The 22,415-nt window shown below is 33.1% G+C and overlaps 1 long non-coding RNA gene across 1 annotated transcript; it reads left to right on the forward strand.

Moving 5' to 3' along the window:
• Positions 1-19,471: 19,471 nt before the first annotated feature.
• Positions 19,472-19,933, forward strand: LOC124888435. The gene is made up of 2 exons (XR_007046546.1): positions 19,472-19,545; positions 19,618-19,933. It is a non-coding gene; the product is annotated as an uncharacterized LOC124888435 (long non-coding RNA).
• The last annotated feature ends 2,482 nt before the right edge of the window (positions 19,934-22,415 follow it).

Here is a 22,415-nt window from a genome sequence, read left to right on the forward strand (position 1 = left end):
AGCCATAAACTAACCACTATGTTTTTATACTCACAAGTTTTCTCTGCATGAAACAGGAACACATGTTACCTTCAAATCAAGGATTTCAAATCCTAAACATCAAGGCCCGTAATTTAGCGCTTTTACAAATGCAGGAAGTAATGTTGCTGCACAGGTTTGATAATTAAATCATAGTAAAAATTCATCATCTTATATCCCTCGGAGACACACTTTCTGGTCCAAGGATTTCGGTTTTCATTTGTTGGGTGATACACTTCTTAAATTGAACATTCACTCCTAGAAGACGTACCTTTTAGTCGAGTCATTCCCATGATTCCTATAGGACGTACCTTTTAGTCGAGTCATTCCCTTTGATTCCTATAAGATGTACCTTTTAGTCGAGTCATTCCCCTGGTTCCTATAAGACGTACCTTTTAGTTGAGTCATTCACTTTGATTCCTATAAGACGTACCTTTTAGTCGAGTCATCCCCTTTGATTCCTATAAGACATACCTTTTAGTCGAGTCATTCTCCGTGATTCCTATAAGACGTACCTTTTAGTCGAGTCATTCCCCTTGACCCCTATAATACGTATCTTTTAGTCGAGTCATTCCCTTTGATTCTTATAAGATGTACCTTTTAGTCGAGTCATTCCCTTTGATTCTTATAAGATGTACCTTTTAGTCGAGTCATTACCCTTGATTCCTATAAGACGTACCTTTTAGTCGAGTCATCTCCCTTGATTCTTATAAGACGTACCTTTTAGTCGAGTCAACTCCCTTGACCCCTAGAAGACGTACCTTTTAGTCTAGTCATCTCCCTTGATTCCTATAAGGCATACCTTTTAGTCGAGTAATTTCCCTTGACCCCTAGAAGTCATACCCTTTAATTGAGTCATTCTCCTTAATTCCTATAATGATGTGACTTTCACAAAAGTCCTTTGATGATAAACTGGGGCAAAATTTAATTCTTGTTGTTTGGAACTTCACTTTTCTAGCAAATGATCTCTTTATATAATCTTTGTCTGGGATAATTTTCTTTTTAGTTTTGATGTGATTTCAGAAGTCAGCGTAAAGAACAGGGCGAATAAATGAAAAGTCAGGAAACATGGTGAAGAAGTTGAAAGTCAAGCAACAAGGTGAAGAAACTGAAAGTCGATAGACTGAAAAAATAGCAAGTCGGGAGCCCGCCTGGAGAATAGGCTGATGAAGTTGAAAATCAAGCAGTAAGTTGAAGAAATTGCAAGTCAGGAGCCTGCCTGAAGAATAGGGTGATGAAACTCAAGTAAAAAACAAGCTGCATAGATAGGATTTTGTAATTTCATTTATGTTTTAACTTTTAATGTTTATTTCTGATGTAATAACAGAGCCGCGGACCGGAACCTCGATGGCACCTCGCTCGACTCTCCAACTCGATATAGTCCCTCTTCTTTCAGTCCTTGGGGATACCTGTGACTTGATTTCCTCATAACTAGGGATGAGTATGATATCCAAAGTCAAGACTTGGTTTTCCTCCTTCCTTCTGTTTCATTCTGTTTCTTCCTTTGAATAATGGTCGGGATAAAATTCTGTCTTGTTGTCTACTTCTTTGTATGAAAACACCTTGTATTTACATTCAAAGGGGGCATGATGTAGACACTTAATTTTGTCCCTCCCGAATACCCAAGGTATCAATTTTTACCCTCGTCTTACCATGTGTCCTACCCCATGTAATTATACCCCGTAAAAATACAAAAATAACAACTTTAAGCAAACTTCCTAACAAACTTTATCCTACCCAACTAACCTACCCCATACCCCTATAACCCTAACCCCACCCCATACCTTTACCCTCACCAACCCCTACCCCGCTCAAGGGAATTCCATTTTTATTTTCAAGTGAAAAGGGAGCATACACATCCATTTTTGTTTTCAGGGAATGTATACACATAACAAATCACAAATAGAGGGGCTCACAAGAGATTCCTTTGGCTTCTTTTTTGCCAAATTAAAATAAGTGGCCCCCATAGATTTGGATCTATTTATTCACATATATACACCTAATCATCATCTAGGAGGGGGGGGGGGGGGGGAGATAGAGAGAAGAAAAAAAAGTTCTCCATTTATGTTCCAATTTTCAACTCACGATACACACACATACATATGCAAAAATCACACATACACACACGAGAATCAGAGAGATTAAGAGGAGTGAACAACGAAGAGAGGGAGGGAGATAGGTCAATAAAGTCAAAGAAGTGATAAAAAAGGGATAAAAATGGACTGAAATTCAAAAAGGGTCGATCGGAACAGTGATACCGGTGATAGATCCGATTTATTTTGTGTTTTTTCTAGCAAAATCTTCCCCATAATCGGTTTAAATTCATCAAATCGACTCACCCAGTCTTGAAATTCCCCTCAAAATCTCTGTGTTTCCTCGACTTTTAGGCGTAATCTCAACGGAAAACGCTGAAGTCGCCGGACTCCGACCCTTTCCCGTCGATTCTTCCCGTCGTTCGATCTCACCGGAGCTTTAGTTGTGTGGTTTCCTTTAGTTTTCTTCCATTTTTTTTATTTTGCGTGGATAACTGTTCTTCGGGATTCTTAGTTCAACTCTAATTTTGGTGTTATCGCGTGTTGGGCTGATTCTTGACTGATTTAGAGAGTTGAGATCTCGTTGGTGTTCTTCGAGGTTCTTGGATGGTCTCCTATTTCTCTTATCAAGTCAATCGTAAGCTCTTGAGGTCCAACTCTAACTTTTCTCCTTTTAATTTTCTCGCAATTACGAATGATTTGTATGTTTGGGTATATTTGAATCCTTATTGGTTGCTTGTTTGATGTTGGATTGGAGGTGAAAACTTTGTTGTTGAATTGTGTATAGAACTAGTTTAATTATTTTGAGAATGAATTCGGGAAGGGATTAAAAAATTCGTAAAAGTGAACACCGGCTTGTGTTGATTAATTCGTTTTTGTTGATTTGAAATGCATGTTAAACTCTTCGAACCTGGTAGTATCATGTCTTAGGCCGGGCATCATCAGACAAATTTTAGGTTCGGGTAGGCAAAAGTAGGACTTGTGATTTTGAATGATTAAAATGTTTGTTGAATGAATTTGATTTTATGAATTTGATTCAAGTGTATTCATTTGGCCGGGGAATGCCCTGAGGTTTTATGTACTTATTCACCGGGGAATGCTGCGAGGTATCTTGTACTCGGAGGACGTTCGCGATGAAGGCCCGATGCATCGGGTAGAACATCAGTCTAGGATTAGTTTAGAATAGAAATTTATATTTTCGTATTTTTCTATTTTTTGTGAGTTTATGTGGTTTGTACATTTTATAGTGTCAAAATTAGCCGATACATTCCACCGAACGACCGTGGTCAAACCACGGGATCGAGGAGTGCCTAACACCTTCTCCTCGGTCAACAGAATTCCTTAGCCGGAATCTCTGTTCGCAAACCAGTCTTAAAGAGTCAAATCGTTTTAAAGAGGATTTTCCAAAGGTGACTTGGCACACCGGATTTTGCCAAGTGGCGACTCTGAGTTTAAATGAAAATAATCCTTTTTGAAACAATTCTTTATTTTTGTCACTTTAATAATAATAAAACCCTTTCGAACTTAAAATCACAATTTTTGGGAGCTAAGAAAGGGGTGTAACATTGAGATATTTTTACACGTTGATTGATTTGATTTATTAAAAATAATATGTATACATTATTTTTAAATATATATATTTCTTACAAAAATATCCTTCATAATTATAGTGAAAAAGATTATGAGGGGCAATTATATCTTCAGACATACAAATACATGCATTGGAATCCGAAGATGCTGATGTTAAATTTTACATTGGGCTGATATATGTCTCAATATACATTGATATACATGAAAGACGATTGAAATAAAAGCTGTGATATACAAATGATATACCGGAGGTTAAAATGGATCAAAGACCATGAGAATTAAGTCCATAAATCTGACAGGTTAATGGGCCAAACTGGGGTCTAAATCTCAAACTTTGCTTCATTTTCTTGTAATTGTTTATGTTGCTAGTAATTTGTACTAACTTTTTTTAATTAACCTAAGTAATTTCCTAAGACATTATCATTTTCTTATATCTGGAATTTCTTACTTAATTCATACTTTTCTCACCTTATTTATCTTGTTTAAAATAGATTAAACTGATTCCTTCAAATTTTCTCCTTAAAATAAGTTTTCTAAAATTAACTCTTTAAATCAAGACAACATTTATTTTGTTCATATGACTAATAGTTTAACGTGTAAAAGTAATATTCTTTAAAATCTAAGAAACTAATTTTTTTTTGAAAATTTTAACTTTCCATAATTAATAAAATACTTTTAATCTAATACTCTACTAATATCTTTTTCCCAAAGACGGTTTTTTTATGACAAAATCGAGTTTGCTATAACAAAACAACAACGACAACAACAACATTTAATAATAAATATAATAATAATAATAATTAAAAAAAATAGTAAGAAAATAATTAATGACGTAATCCTCTTTTCCCATAAAAGCATAGATTAATTTTTTCTTAAATTAAAAAAATTGCAGTTTAGTTTAAGCGGGTCTATCATTAATTCAAATAGAATATTTTCATATGAATGATGGAGTATCAATTTAGGTTAATAATTTTGATATTTTATATAAAATTAATTGTATGCAAAATTAGTCATTTGTTAGTCAAATTATTTCTGATAAATTATTTCTTATACGGAAGCTCTTAAGTGTCTTAAAACCTTGTTAGAGTTTTAATTAAATCCTTGCTCAATTTCTCTTATTTTGAAAATTTATTTCTATTTTTGAATTTTTGAAATTTCTTTAAGTTTTCTTGATATTTTCTATAAAAATCAAGTGGCGACTCTGTAATTTTCTTAAAAGTTACTTCAAAATTTTCTTAAATTTTTGAAATAGTTTTAAAAAGTCAAACTCATTTTCTTTTAGATGAAATTCAAAAAGAATAAAACAATAAGTTTTTTATGAATGAACATATATTTTTACGTAAAGGAGACTAAATAGTTTTGCCATTCCCGTTTGAGTTTTAACTGAATTATTAGGGATATAGTCATGTTTGACTATATTTTTATAGTTATGTATCTATATATATAGCTCCAAGAGAACAAATACGAATTTCAGTCACTGAATGAAAGAATGAACACAATTGATAACGAAAAATAGGACACATTAACAAGAAATGATAATTAAGTAAAATAATATTGTGAATTATAATCAAATAACAAACTATAATTGTTTATTTTTCTTAAAACTACAATATTGATCCCGTAATGGGCTCTTCAGTATCTAGTCTCTCTCTCTATAATCCACTTGTAAATCCAAAATCTACATCTGAATGTTTATACAAGGGAATCAACGCTATGCTTAATAAGTCTAAGTATAATATGGTCGAACAGGTGACAATTTATGCAATAATAGTTTTTAGCATTTTCTTTTTCACACATAAAGTTGAAGATGGGTCATCAATCTAAAATTCATGGCAATAATTTGCACTTATTTTTTCACCATTCTTAATTTGTAATTAAAATAATGTAACTTTCTATTATCTTAAGAATTTTAAAAAATATAATAAATTACAATAATATAAAGAAACTAAATATCATTTCCAACAGGTATATCAAATAATAAAAGTAGACAAATCATGATAAATTAATATGATTCAATAGAGTTGTATAAGATGAGAAAAGGAAAGGAAAAAATAGAAAGTTTTATTATTTGTCTAATGCCTTTTTTTTTTTTGGTTTAAACCACCCGATGTCCGATACCCGCTTTTTAGGAGTCCGACTATATCCGAATTCGCTCCACGTCGGGCCCCATTTGGGGGAAAGAGCTCCTAACAAAGTGTTTGTTCATACCCAAAGTCGAACCCTCGACCTCTGAATAGGGTATACCAATCCCTTACCATTGGGCTACCACTGCTGTTGGTGGCTAATGTCTTTTTATAAGTTACATATAACAAGCAACACTACTAGTTATATATTTAATTGAAATAATTCAAATCTTATTGTTGCTTTCTATTTTGGGCCTATGAAATTTACAATTCCTCAATTTATGCCTTCATCAATTTCAGCAATTTCATTTTGGGAATGTGGAGCCCAATTACAGAAGCAAAGTCCAATATTGCAATGGTATTTAGGAACACCACAACGGTCTCTACAATCTTCATTTGTTTTGCAACAACAAAAGTTAAAGTCCTTTGCTTCTGCCTTTGGTGAGACACCTATCATATCAAAAGTCAGTATTATGTACTAACACATTATATACTGCAAAATCAAAGCAAATAAAAAACTTACAGATTCCTATCATCACGAAGATAAGAACAAAAGCCATTACTTTGAAAGCCATAATTTAGTATTTAGTATGCTGCCACTTGAAAGTAATTTATTCTTCTCCTTTGTGCTCTATTTATACCATGTTTAGCCAGCAATCTTAATAAGAATAATATTAAATAATATTATAATAGATAAAGTTAATTTAATAGATACTCCAATTTGAAATAACTATATTCAATAGCGAATTAAATTAAATTTAAATTTTGTTCACAAAATAGCAATTAACATTTAAATTATCAAATATTACAAGAATTCATGTAAAGCACAAATTATATTATGGTCAAACAAATCAATTTTAGTAGGAAATGAATAACTATTTTAATGAATTTTTCAAACATGATCGATACAAAGTTTGACCGGATAAGTACAAATTAAATTATAATCAAATAAATTATTTTTCATAGAAAATTAATAAATATTTTAATGAATCTTCTAAACATGCTCTATAAAAAGTTTGATCAGATAAGCACAAATTAAATTATTGTCAAACTAATAATTTTTTATGAAAAAAGAAAAAGTTATTTTTAGTACAAAATTAATAAATATTTTAATGAATTCCCGGAACATGATCCATATAAAGTTTGATCAGATAAGTATAGATTAAATTATGGCCAAATTAATTATTTTTACTGAAAAAGAAATAGTCATTTTTAGTACAGAATTAATAAATATTTTATTGAATTCACTGAACATGATCTATACAAAATTTGATCAGATAAGCACAGATTAAATTATGGCCAAACTAATCACTTTTTGTTTTATAAGAAATAGACATTTTTTAGTACAAAATCACTAGATATTTTAATAAATTCTTTGAACATGATCTGTACAAAGTTTGACCAGAATTTTGATTCAAATATCGAGCGCCACTCTATTTTTGAACATAAAAATATTCTTTTTCATTTGATTTATTTTTTAATTATTTGTCAAATGTTGAGAAAACGATTAAAATGACTCTTAGTGTAGCTTGACAGAGTATATGATATTAATTCAAAATATTGTATGTTAATAATGCTAATACTAGTAATTTTAGTATTAGTTGTGCGTGTATCTGAGATTTTTTTACGTGATACATATATGTGTGTGTGTGTGTTCACGACTTTCATCTTGCATTTGACACAAACAACACTTGGGTTCCACCTGCATTCCCAACTTCAGTAATCTGTCATTAGTGAGCATCTTTCCATGCATCTGTAATCAAGTAATAAAGATGGATTTCGGCCTAGTTGCATTTTGATACATTAATAAATTAAGATTCTACTATGATGTCAGATGCCATAAGTTAACACCGGACTACTCGTAGTCGTAAACATCTTATCATGTCCAGGGTGTAGTCTTGAAACTTGATAATAACCATTTTTTTTGATATTTGGTCATGTGTATTTTAGTTTAAAAGTTGTAATTGAGGAATATTTATTCGTCTATTAAAATAATAGTCATTAAATGTATAACATACATATTTTATATATAATTGACATGTATAATTTTTATATATTTAACTAAAGATTGTAATTAGTTTTGACCGAATAAAAAGTACAATAAAAGCTATTAAAGTAATCACTTGCATATTATTCTCAAATAATGCGAGAAAACATATAAATCTGAGTTGTAAATAATTTTAAAAATTGTTTATACATAAAATTCACTTTGTAAATCCAAAATTTATATTTAAATGTAATCTATGGGGAAATCGATGCTATGCATAATAAGTTTAAGTACAACATAGTTGAATTGGTGATAATTTATGCAATGATAATTTTTCTCATTTTCTTTTTCAGACATGAAGTTGAAGATGGTTTATCAATCTATAATTGATGGCAATTATTTGCACTTGTGTTTTCGCTTTTCTTACTTTATAATTAAAATAATGTAACTTTCTATTCATCTTAAAAGTTTTACAAAATGTAATAAATTACAATAATATAAAGAAATTAAATATCATTTCCTACATGTATATCAGATAATAAAAATAAGACAAATCATGATAAATTAATATGATCCAAATAGTAATCTTTATTATTTGTCTAATACCTTGTTATAAGTTGTATAGAGCAAGCAACACTACTAGTTATATATTTTTAAGGAAACAATTAAAGTAACCCAAATCTTATTGTTGCTTTCTATTTTCGGCCCATGAAAATCATAATTCTTCAATTTATGCCTTCCGCAATTTCGGTAACTCCAAAAATGTGGACTCCAATCAGAGAAGCAAGTTCTTGCTGCGCAATGGTATTTAGGGACATCACAACGATCTCTACAATCTTCATCTTTGTCGCAACAACAAAAGTTAAGGTCCCTTGCTTCTGCTTTACCCATCATATCAAAAATCAGTATTTTATATTAACATATTATATACTGAAAAATCAAAGCAAATCAAAAACTTACAGATTCCTATCACCACCATGAATATGAAAGTCATATCTTAGTATTTAGTATGATGCCACTTGAAAGTAATTTAGTTTTCTCCTTTGCGTTCTATCTATAATAGTTTAGCCAACAATCTTAACAAGAATAATTTTAATAAATGTTATTGTAAAGAATAAATCTTGAGCCTAACTCAACCCCAAAAGCTAGGTCATGAGGGGAGGATTGTCCAAGTCCATATAAGGAGATCAATTACCCATCCCTTTTTTGATATGGGATACTTAATGCTCCCCCGCACGCCCAGGCCTCGTTAACTGGAGCGTGGACAGTATAATGTGGGGGCCCAACATCAGTGAACAAAGATTTGGGATGGGTTTGGCTCTGATATTCACTTGTTGGGTTCGAAATCGAGGGGGCATCATGCGGAAGCTAATCGTTGCAAACTATGAGAGGATAAATCTGACAACAACGAAGATAATACTAAAAACATAATATTATTATATGATTTGGCCTACATATTATTATATGTAAAGAATGAATCTTAGGCCTAACTCAACCTCAAAAGCTAGTTCATGAGGGGAGGATTGGTCAAATCCATAAAAGGAGATCAAGTACACATCCTTCTTTCGATGTAGAACTCTTAACACTCCCTCATACGTCTATGCCTCGTTAACTAGAGCGTAGATAATAAAATATGGGGGCCCAACATCGGTGAATAAAGATTTGGGATGACTCTGGATCTAATACCGTGTAATACCCCAAACTTTCCTTAAGCCTATTTTCATCTCTAGAAGATTAAGGGATGACTTCCAAAGTGAGTAATGTCTAAACCGTATAGAATTTTCTTAATTTTGGCTTTTCATCATGTGGGGAAATGAATTATCTTTCCAACGATATAAGATTCGCCCAAGTTCGATAACCGGGCAAGAAGTTCTGGCTAATTTAACTTCTAGTCGTAAAACACCGTCATTTTAGTGTTTGGCGCATCGCGGAGAGGGTTTATTTAGAAATTGTCAAATTTCAGTGTGACTTCGCGATGGTGGCACATCGCGGAGGACCCCAATTTTCCAGTTGTCACTTTCCAGAAGCTCAGAGCGATAGTGGCGCGTCGCGCCAGGTGCCAAAATGGCATTTTCAAAGGGGCACCGCGATGCGAGTGGTAGATTTCCAGTAAGTCACCATGATAGTGGTGGTCGCGGTGACCACTCAGTTCGCAAATACTTCATTTTTTCTAGTTCGTTAAGAGTTAAAGGGGGGTATTTTGGCCAATTGCCCTACCCCCAATCCGTCCAAAATCATAAAATCAAGTGCATAACAAAGCTCTTCATGACCTAAATCCTCATTCTCTTCAAATAAAAACCCTAGTTCATCATCCTTCTCCTCCAAGAAACTCAAGACTACTCCATCAATTCTCCAAATTAAGTCGAGATTCCAAATTCTTAGTTCAAGAATTCCAAGAATGCTCATTCAAGATTTTCAATAAAATCTCGAAAGCAAGTTGTTCATCAAAGTTTATCATTCTAAGGTATGTGGGGTTTGAATAAGAACACACCTTTTGTTCTTGTGCCCAAAGTTTTAGTTTTCTTAAAGAATTTCGTATTTTTGAGATGAAATTATACCTAGTTTGCTATATTTCAAGATTTTGAGATTATAAAATTGTTCAAACCTTGAGTTACATGATTATTTTGTTTAATTATGAGTTGAATTGATCATTCATACTATAAATTGCATAATCCTATATTAATGTGACAATTTCAAGTATTTCCAAGGTTGTTGTCATGGATTAAGTCTTATTGTGAAATTGTGAATTCTTTTAAGAATGAATTATGGATATTTTCTAAGGTGTTTCAAGAAGTGTACTTATATTATCATGCTATTAAAGTTTTAAAGTGTATTGATGATAAGTGTACCAAGATTTCAAGAAAAGAGTTGATTTTAGGCTAAAGTTAAGAAAGAAATCCACACTTCTTGATTTAAGTTAAAGGGAAGCATAGTTGGCTTCCATTACATAGTTGGCTAAAGCTAAGGTGGATTTTTCTTGAAATTTTTGAGCTTAAGTAAGGGAGTAGTATTTATCACCGAGTTGGGCTTGATTCCAAGGTCTCATGCCCCTGAACTACGAGCCACCGTAGGATTTGATTTACCCTAAGTGGGTTAAGCTAGTGATCACTAGAAGTAAAGGTTCTACTCTGATGGAAAGGATAGAACAGCTCTCACTAACATGGGCAAGATGTTGGACTCCATGTAGCTCACATGATTTATGTCGGTTAGAAGAAACTTTCAAGTTTCCTAGAGTCTCAGGTCTTAAATTTTCTAAAGTCCTAAGTCCTTGAGTTTTAAAGAAGTTTTATTCTCCTCAAGATAAAAGTATGAGTTTAAAAGTATATGTATTGTGAAAACTATGATCCTAAGATTTCTAGGATTTTCAAATGTCGTAATCTGGAAGTTATAAAGAAATTTCTAATTTTCAAAAGACTAAAGTGTATGTCCGAATAGTTGTGGTTCTAAGATTTCATCTAGCTTGCAAGTTTGAGAATAAAGAAAAAGATTCAGATTCGGACCAAAGTGTAGTGACTCACGTGATTTATATACATGCTTTCATTCATGATTTATGAAAGTTTTATTCAAGCTATGTGAGTTATCTATAATAGCATGCATGTTTTCTGTAAAGATTTATGATATTGTTTTATGTATCTGCATACATCCCCACATACTCAGTATATCCTCAAAGTACTGATCTATACATACGTTTGTGTGCTACATTGTCTCATAATGTAGGTTCAGGTGCTCAGGCCCAGCCGCGCCAGTAATTCCAAGTACCTTTATCTACATCTCTATAGTGGTGAGTCTTCATCTTTCGAGGACCTATCTCCAGACATTTCAGCACTATTAGTAGTTGATTTACTTCTCTTCATTTGAGCATGAGTTAGTTGGGGATCTGTCCCAATGACTCTCTAGATTTCATAAGTAGTAGAGGCTTTGTCAGACTAGAATGTCAGTATGGTTAGACTTGCATTATTTTGTTACTTTCACAGTACTCATTCGTATTTCATCTTGACATAATATGACATATTTCATTATTACTCTCATTATCTTGAAACCAGTATTTAGACTTAGTAGCAGGATCATAGGGTTAGCTTGGGGCTACTCGTAGCCTTAAGCATCTTGTGACATTTCGGGATGAGATTTCGGGGTGTTACATATCGTGTAAAGAATGGATCTTGGGTCTAACTCAACCTCAAAAGCTAACTCTTCCGATGTGGGATACTTAATGCTCCCCCGCATGCTCGAGCCTCGTTATCTAGAGCATGAACGATATAATATGGGGGCCCAATATCAGTGAACAAAGATTTGAGATGAGTCTGGCTCTAATACCATGTAAAGAATGGATCTTGAGCCTAACTCAATCTCAAAAGCTAGCTCATGAGGGGAGGATTGCTCAACTCCATATAAGGAGACCAAGTACCCATCATTCTTCCGATATGGGCTCTTAACAGTTATAATAGATAAACTTAATCTAATAAATATTATAATTTAAATTAATATATTCAGTAGCGAATTAAATTAAATTTTAAACTTTGTTCACAAAAACACAATTAACAACTAAAGTATCAAATATTACAAAAATTCATGTAAAGCACAAATTAAATTATGATCAACCAAATCATTTTTGCTAATAGAAAATAGAAAAATGAATAAATATTTTAATGGCTTTTCTAAACTTGGTCTATACAAAGTTTGACCAGAAAAGTATAAATTAAATTATGGTCAAACAAATTATTTTTTTGGTAGAAACTTAATAAATATTTTAATAAATCTTCTAAACATCATCTACACAAAGTTTGCTCAGACAAGCATAAATTAAATTATGGCCAACCTAATTATTTTTTACTGAAAAAATTCATTTTTAGTACAAAATTAATAAATATTTTAATGAATTTTTGAACTTAATCTATACTAAGTTGGGCTTTGAAATGTAGGTGACAAAAAAGTTTTAAAATGAGGTGTAGTTGACAAAAGTCTTAATAATTGAGTGGAGGTGACAATTACTTTATTATGAATTAAGAAAGTTTGGTAAGTTTGAGAATAACCCAAAAGTTTTTAAATTTACACTTTGATCCAAATGTTTACCTAATATAATGGGAAATAGAAGGGAAAAAAGGCGTCTTTCTCTCTCTTCTCATCCATTGTTGTTTTCTCTCTCTTAACGATTTTTATTGTTCATTGTTGCTGCTACTTTATTCATCATCTTCTGCTTCATTATCATCATCTTCTACTTCATTATTATCTTCATCTTCTTCCTGTTGACCATTGTCGTTGTTGTTGTTGTTACCGCTATTATTGTTATTTGACCAATTTCTTAGGTCAAATTTTATTTTGTAGATTACTTTCCACTTTGACATTGCTTCATAGGAGACTTTGGTATGTCAAATTATGATTTTTAGTTGAATTTTTTATCTGGATAACTGCTATTGTGCTGTTTTTCCAACAATGGATAGAACCCGATCATGAATCCAACATAAGAGTCATCTATTTAAACAGATAAATCATCTGTTTCAACGGAAGATTGATATGTTGGATTCATGTTTATGGTTCTATAGGCTGTAACATGAACCGAACAGATGGGTCATTTGTTGCAACAAATGATTTATCTATTTAAACAGATTGGTTATCTAGTGCAACGTGATAATTATTGGTTGCAACAGATTATTAACCTGTTGCAACAGAACCAGAATTCGATTCCAATAGACGTGTTGTCTGTTGCAATAGGGTAAATATCTGTTGCAACAAATTCTTAACCTATTGTAACAGAACCCAAACTCGATTCTAACAGATGGTAAATATCTATTGCAATATATTAGTAACCTGTTGTGTTAGAACCTGACCTCAATTTCAACAGATCATTGTTCGTTGTAACAGGTAAGTCATCTGTCGCAACAGATTAATTATCTGTTGCAACATGTCACTTATCTGTTAGAATCAACTTCAAAGATGCCTCAGTACTGTAACATCAATCCCAACAGATATATAGTCTGTTGCAATATATGATTCACCTGTTACAACAGATGACTCATTTGTTGAAATCAGCTTCAGGAGCGTAACATGAATCCCAACAGCTAAGTAATCTATTGCGACTGATTACACATCCGTTGGGATTTATTTATGGCACTATTAAATCACTATTAACTTTTTTTAACAAATAACTTTATTTAGGCACCACTAATAGAGGGATTAATAACAATAAGGGTGGATTGTCATGGTCAATGGATCGAGAAGAGCAATCGATATGTATTGCGTTGGAACGAGGGTAAAATGCTAAAGACAATAGCTATGACAGTCTAAATTAATATTTCGTATGATGATTCTGTGAACTTAATCATCAATTATTGTTGGCTGAATTGTCAATTGGAAGAACTCGTCATCAGCTACATGTACAATTCCTTTGAAAATCAGAGGGTACTACCTTTCAAGATAACCGATCAGGTTCGATTACGTGCTTATCTTAGTGATTCGTCCAGGCCGGTGTTAAGGGTGTACGAGGTTTAAAAGACGAGAGAGAAAGAGAACCAGAGCGTAGAAGAAGAACAATAACAAGACATCATTGATGATAGGTTGGATGATCTAGACATAAATATTTCAGATGATGATCAAACACCTACGCCCGTTGATGCGACCAATACGATGTGCAGTTCTTCTGAATCAACACAATATGGAAATCTTCAAGACGACGGGACCGACTTTTTTTATTATAATGTCATTCAAAGAAAATAATGAACTATCTACCACTTTATTTATTTCTTTCTTGAAAAAAGATTTCAGAATAAAGAAGGTGATTAATTCGAGTAGTGTTTTTTGCTTCAAATGTGCTAATTCGAACTGCAAGTGGTGGTTGAGAGCGGTGAAGTACGAAAGTTCTGACAGATTCGTCATTCATAAACATGAAAAGCATCACAAATGTAGTTCGAAGCACATCTCGGGACAAAATCCTCATGCCACGTCAAAGGTCCTCGGTGAATATTTCAGACATAGTTTCCCCGATGGCAAAGGCCCTTCAACAAGGGTCATGGTCAATCAAATCCTTACGAAATTGGGTGTCCTGATAAGTTATTGAAAGATACATACGGCCATGGAGATTGACCAGGACTTGGTTAGGGGGACACACGAGCATGGGTATGCAATCCTGGATGCCTACCATTACATGATTGAGTCCTCAGATTCCGGAAGTAAGACAACATTGTGATGCAAATTCTAGTTATTTATGCTTGTAAAGGAACTACCTTTTGGCTAATTAACAATTACTTGAATTGGATTTCCATTGCCTAAGAAATTACTAATGTCTCGGGATTCATTCGGAATTCAGTATATGCAACTGAACTAAGTAACCGCACTAAATTCGACGTTCCAGAAAAGATGATGAACTCAGATTTTTCATCCGAGGTCATTTCGACCAAATGTGGGTCCACACCCAAATTTTCAATTTTTTAACTTTTTGATCGACCAATAGGTCGAAATGAGATCGGTGCATTGATACCCGAACCAAAGGTCTATCTAGTCTAAAATCAATATTTCAAAACTGTTGGCGCAGTTGAAATTTGCATCCGGGGTTATTTCATTGAAGTTTTTGCCCGGTGGCCTTTTGAAACCAACGAACACTTGAAAATAAGGAAATACAAGACAAATACTTTGGCATCAGCCAAACACATAATTGGGAAGTGTTCAACAAAATTTTCATTGAAAATTAAATGCAACTATGGATAATATTGTTATACACAAGTGTTCAAAATCTACTTTGCAAAGTAATCACTATATGAATTTACAATAAGTGGAGCTAAGAAATTGCCTTAAGAGGCTACTACTATGAAAGAGAACTGCAACACTATAGTTTGTTACAAGAACAAGTAGTAAATACCAAACACTAATGCTGGCAACACTGGCGTTGCTCATGGTAGCTAAAACCTTGACGGCCTGAGAACCTGATATTTACATAGATACAGAACATGTATTAGCTTAACACGGCAACTGACTGAAGGTATACATTAATTTACCAAAGAGCATAGGGATAATTATATGACTTACAATTGTAACTTGCCCATCCAATCCATTGTCTAGCCAGATCATAAACAACAATCTTATCCTTTAGAACAATGTCTGCACAGAAATATGAAAATATGAATCGACAAAAAAGAAGACAAAAGGCTACTTTTAGGCTTTGCCGTTGATCTGCTACTTTTTTGCAGGGGTGATTCAAAAGATATTCAGCTGCATCGTCTGATTGCTAACATACAGAAAAGTTCTATCTAATTTAGGGAAGTTGCACCACCAGTACAACAACAAATACTCAATATGTTGGGATATTCTAAGGGATAAACTGCCCTTTCAGGTATATAGGGGTCCCTTAGAGTACAAAGAGGCTAACTGCTCTCCAATGTGAGCCACTTATAGAGAAAATGCTTGGGAAGATGACTTTACAGACCGCAAGGTTCCTAACATATGCTGGAAGGACCGAATTGCTCAAAAGTGTACTGTTTTCTTCAATACAGACTTTTTGGGGTCGAAAGTGTTTATACTGCCAAAGAAAACCATCCAGTTCACTGATACCATCTATATTAGAGCTGTATAAGAGGCTACAGGATGACTTTCCAAAATACAGTGGAGGAAACTCATATTTAACTACAAAGGAGCTCCTAAATGGATGTATATAATGAGAATAGCTATCGTAGGCAGACTGGCTACAAAAGTAAGGCTTGCTAATTGGGGCATACGAACTGACCTTCTTTGTGTGTTTTGCAAGCACTGCAATAAATCTATTCAGACACTACAGTTAGCTATTCAAACTATTCAGATTTCAGTATTTTTATCAGATTCATAAGTCAGTAGTCGTTTTATTATTAAAACCTTATGGCATTTCAGTTATTTTTTCGTATTCATGATTATATTATTCAGTGCTCACAGCAGGTACCAGCTCATGGGTTAGCTTGTGGTCCCTCGGGACTGTAAGCACTGTGTAACGACTAGGGGGTAGTCTCGTGCCATTACAAACTTGGTATCAGAGACTAAGGTTTTAAAGTGTCCTAGGAAGTCTGAAAGTCACGTCGAGTAGAGTCTTGTGCATGGGTGTGTAGCGCGCCACACTTATGGACAAGAGGCTAAAAGACGTTTATGAAAAGTTTCTCTTCTTTTAGTATTCATGTTATGCGATTGAGCGTGAGCTCAAGTTAAACTCTCAATCTAATACATTTCCTCCTTTCGTTTACAAAACATGTCTCTCAAGAAGAATGGAAGAAGAACAGGAACTCTGCCAGCCCCTCAGCCCGTCCAGGCAGATCCTCTGGACGAGTATGTCTCACATGCAGAATTCTGCTGTTCCGGCTAATCCAGTGGCCAATACTGCTGCAACTAGAATTCGGGATTTCACCCAAATGAATCCTCCTTCTTTCACGGGATCCAAGTCTGAAGAGGATCCACAGAAATTCTTAGATATGGTTCAGAAGGTAACGGATGCTATGGGGGTGACGTTTAGTCAGAGTGCTGAGTTGGCTGCATATAAATTACAGGATGTAGCCCACACTTGGTTTAAGTAGTGGAAAGTTGATAGAGGTGTTGATGTAGGGCCTATAGAATGGGAAGAGTTTACCACAACTTTCCTGGACAAATTCTTTCCATTAGAGTTGATGGAGGCCAAGGTGTTAGAATTTATTAATTTGAGGCAAGGTAGCATGAGTGTGGGGGATTTTTCTCTCAATTTCACTCATTCAACTAGATATGTTTATCACGTGGTAGCTGACAGTAGGTCCAAGATGAGTAAGTTTATGTCTGGCGTGTCTGATAATGTGGTCAAGAAGTATAGGACCGCAATGCTGATTAGTGAGATAGACTTGTCTAGGATGATGGTCCATGCTCAACAGATAGAGGAGCAGAAAATTAAGGAGGGGGGGGGGGGAGAGGAAATAAGAGAGCTAGGACGAGTAGTTTTAATTTCAATCAGCCAAAGTCAGAAGGTGGTAATCGTCCTCAATTTCATCAGAGGTCTACAGCCTCAGCACCAACTTCAGCCTGTGCCCCAGTACCCAAATTCAAAAATGACAATAGGGATAAGGCACCAGGCTCTAAGTCCCAGGTCAGTGTTAGCAGTGCTCGTACCAATCCTTTATGCCAGAAGTGTGGCAGACATTATCAGGGTGAGTGTAGAGCCGGTAGTGATGTGTTCTCGGGTATGTCAAGCCAGGCTATCGAATTTGGGAGTGTCGGGTAGTTGCTCAGAAGAGTAGGAATGTGTGCCAACAGGGCCAGTCCATCATTCGTCAGTTCTATTCGGCCGCCCAACTCAGCAGGGTGCCGCTTCCAATGCTACCAGTGGTCAATGTCAGAATAAATTATATGCTCTTTAGTCCCGCCAAGATCAGGAAAATTCTCCTGCGTTACTGATAGTTTGCAGGTCTGAAAGCCCATGCACCAGACAGTTTCAGCACCCTACAGAAGCAAAAATTGTACTGAGTGCAATAGATTACTTTCAAAAAAACTAGATTGCGGTAGCTAAAAGAGATATCACAACTTTTATTTCAATCATCTTTCATGTATATCAATGTATATTGGGACATATATCAGCCCGATGTAAAATTTAACATCAGCATCTTCTGATTCCAATGCATGTGTAATGTATTTGTATGCCTGAAGACACAATTGCCCCTGATAATCCTTTTCACTACTTTTGTGGAGGATATTTTTGTAAAAAAATATATAACTTTTTTAAAAATTAATGTATAAATATTATTTTTAATAAATTAAATCAATCATCGCGTAAAAATATCTCAACACAATTAATGCATGCATAACTAATAAAAAAATTAATAATATTAGTATTATTAATATACTATATTTGGAATTTGTTATTATACACTCTATCAAGCTACGCTAAGAGTCATTTTGACCCTTGTCTCAACATTTGAAAAATGGTTGAAAAAAAAATTCAGATGGAAAAGAATATTTTTATGTTAAAAAATAAAGTAGCGCTCGATATTGAACCAAACTTGTGGTCAAACTTTGTATAGATCATGTTTAGAAAATTCATTAAAAAATTGTTCTAAAAAATGACTATTTCTTTTTCAATAAAACATGATTAGTTTGGCCGTAATTTAATCTGTGCTTATCTAATCAAATTTTGTATAAATCATGTTTAGAAGATTCATTAAAATATTTATTAATTTTCTATTGAAAAATATTTGTTTGATCATAATTTAATTTGTACTTATCTAGTCAAACTTTGTGTGAATCACGTTCAGAAAATTCAATTAACTATTTATTAATTTTCTACTGAAAAATGATTCGTTTGATCATAATTTAATTTGTACTTATTTTTTCAAACTTTGTGTGGATCACGTTTAGAAAATCCATTAAAATATTTATTAATTTTCTACTGAAAAATTGATTCGTTTGACCATAATTTAATTTGTACTTATCTGGTCAAACTTTGTGAGGATCGTGTTCGAAAAATTCATTAAAATTTTTATTCATTTCCTACTAAAAAATGATTTGTTTGACCATAATTTAATTTGTGCTTTACATGAATTCTTATAATATTTGATAATTTAATTGTTAATTACTATTTTGTGAACAAACTTTATTTAATTTAATTTGCTACTGAATATATTTATTTTAAATTTTAATATCTATTAGATTAACTTTATCTATTTTAATATTCTTTAATATTATTCTTATTAAGTTTGCTGGGTAAACATGTTATAAATAGAACACAACGGAGGAGAATAAATTACTTTGAAGTGGTAGCATACTAAATACTAAATTATGGCTTTCAAAGTAATGGCTTTTCTTCTTATCTTCATGGTGATGGGAATCTGTAAGTTTTTTATTTGCTTTGATTTTTAGTATATAATATGTTAGTATATAATACTGACTTTTGATATAATAGGTGTTTCACCAAAGGCAGAAGCAAGGGACGTTAACTTTTGTTGTTGCACCAAAGACGAAGATTGTAGAGTCCGTTGTGGTGTTCCTAAATATCATTGCAATATTGGACTTTGCTTCTGTAATTGGGCTTCACATTCCCAAGATGAAATTGATGAAGGCATAAACTGAAGAATTATAAATTTCATGAGCCGAAAATAGAAAGCAACAATAAGATTTGAATTATTTTAATTAAATATAAACTTGTAGGGTTGCTTGTTCTATGCAACTTATAACAAGAAATTAGCCAAATAATAAAGGTTGCTAATTTTTTCTTTCCTTTTCTCGTCTTATACAGCTCTATTGAATCATATTAATTTATCATGATTTGTCTTATTTTTATTATTTGATATACCTGTCGGAAATGATATTTAATTTCTTTATATTATAGTAATTTATTATATTTTCTGGAATTCTTGAGATGAATAGAAAGTTACATTCTTTTAATTACAAAGTAAGAAAGGTGAAAAAATAAGTGCAGATTATTGGCATGAATTTTAAATTCATGAACCATCTTCAACTTCATGTGTAAAAAAGAAAATGCGAAAAACTATCATTGCATAAATTGTCACCAATTCGACCATATTGTAATAGACTTATTATGCATAGCATTGATTCTCTCGTAGAATACATTCAAATATAGATTTTGAATTTACAAGTGGATTATATATATATATTATAAATATTTACCGACTTTTATTTCAATAGATGGATAAAAAAAAATTAATTAGAACTATTGAACTAAAATACATATGATCAAATAAATAACATGGTTACTGTCACGTTTTAAGACTACACACTGGACGTGATAAGATGTTTAAGACTATGAGTAGCTCAAAGCTAACTCATGACATCTGACATTATGTACTAGAATCATAATTTTTTCGCAAAGATGTGAGTGGAGGTTAACTGTTTATAATAACATGAGTAAGAAATATAGAGTCTGAAATCTGTCAATAACAATGGAAAAAAATAATTTGACATTGTTACAAGCTGAGACGTCTACCAAGTCTAAATAAGCCTTTATAAATACTGAGGAGCCACTGGGACCGACCACCAGCTGACCCGGCGTCATGAAATACTAAACTAAAAATGAATCTAAACTATTTAGAAAGTACAAAAGACATAGTCCTCGGAACATGATGATTCACCAACTGAATTGCAGTAGAAATTTGTGATTGCAACTAGTCGTGGAGCTGAGGCGATTATCAAAACCTACATCATAATAGGATGTAACACAAGAAGTATGCGTTCTGTACTATAAAATATAGTGTGTGTGTGTGTGTGTGTGAGTAACAGATGAAATCATGCAAAATTGAAGTACATTACGTAAGGAGTAAAAGTATTCATGAGAAGTGTACGATAAATCACTAGTTTAATAATGCTGAAATTTCTACTATATAGAAGAGTGAGTTGGAGGACAACTAAGGATAAAATTATCATTTCATAAATACTCTAGAATATTTTTTCTATTATATTTAGTCTTAAAAGTTGATCATAAATTTCAAATGACAAAATAGCCAAACGTCTTTTTTAAAAATGTCAAGTGTGTCCTAATGATGTGACATTTAAGGTGAACCACACATTTTTTCAAGCATAATTTTTCAAGAAATATGTTTTGTATATTAATAATTAATCAATTTAAAGAGATATTATCTAAATTTCAATTCTTTTTTAGGATGTGAAATTTTCACTTTTATTTTATTGGAACAAAAATATCTAGAAAGAAGTATAACTATGTTATCGTATACTTATAAAACTTTTATAAAAGAATATGAAATTTAGTTCTAAACGAAAACGTATAAAATATTCGCATAATTTGAGATTAAGTTTGTACACAAATTAGATCAACTTGATTTTTTGAATCGATTCGAATCAATTTAGATAATATAATTTAGATGATTAAAAATTCAATTTGATTTACAAAATCAATTCTAGAATAGGGATACTATTTAGAAAAATACCTGAACTTTGGCTAAATTCTCAGTTGAGCATACTGAACTTTGCGGGGGGTCCTATTACCCCCCAATTTTTTTTAAAGTGAAATTTATTCCCCCTTAAGGGCTGACATGGCAAAGAGAGTGTGTTTTACTCTCTTAAAGAGAGTGAGCAGACAAAAATATTTAAAATATATATATTTTTTACATTTCTTTTTCTTTTTCTTCTTCCTCTTCCTCCTCCTCCTCCTCCTCCTCCTCCTCCTCCTCTTCTTCTTCTTCTTCTTCTTCCTCCTCCTCCTCCTCTTCTTCGTCTTCCTCTTCCTCTTCCTCTTCCTCTTCTTCTTCCTATTCCTCTTCCTTCTCCTCCTCCTCTTCTTCCTCCTCCTCTTCTTCCTCCTCTTCTTCCTCCTCCTCTTCCTCCCCTTCTTCCTCTTCCTCTTCCTCTTCCTCTTCCTCTTCTTCCTCTTCCTTCTTCTTCTATTTCCGACTTCAAGGTCATCGAAAATTTTAAAATTGATATTGTTCAATTTGCGTCGAAATTTTTTTATTTCATCAGAACCTTGCAAGTCGCCGAAGTTTTGAGTTTTTCTGGCAGTGTTAACAGTATTATCAGTGTCATTTTTATCAGAGATTCGATGGGTATGTGAATGATCTCCATTATTACCAGTGTCATCATAATGGATGGGTATTACCACTGACGATGTTGTCCATTAGATTTTCAATTCATAATGGAGAAGAAAATAAGAAAGGAGAAGAGATTAAATAAAAATTAATTTTAAATAAAAAATACACGTGTCAATATGAGATTGACGCGTGTATTACA

Source organism: Capsicum annuum, chromosome 11 (genome assembly GCF_002878395.1).
Source record: "Capsicum annuum cultivar UCD-10X-F1 chromosome 11, UCD10Xv1.1, whole genome shotgun sequence".
NCBI lineage: Eukaryota > Viridiplantae > Streptophyta > Magnoliopsida > Solanales > Solanaceae > Capsicum > Capsicum annuum.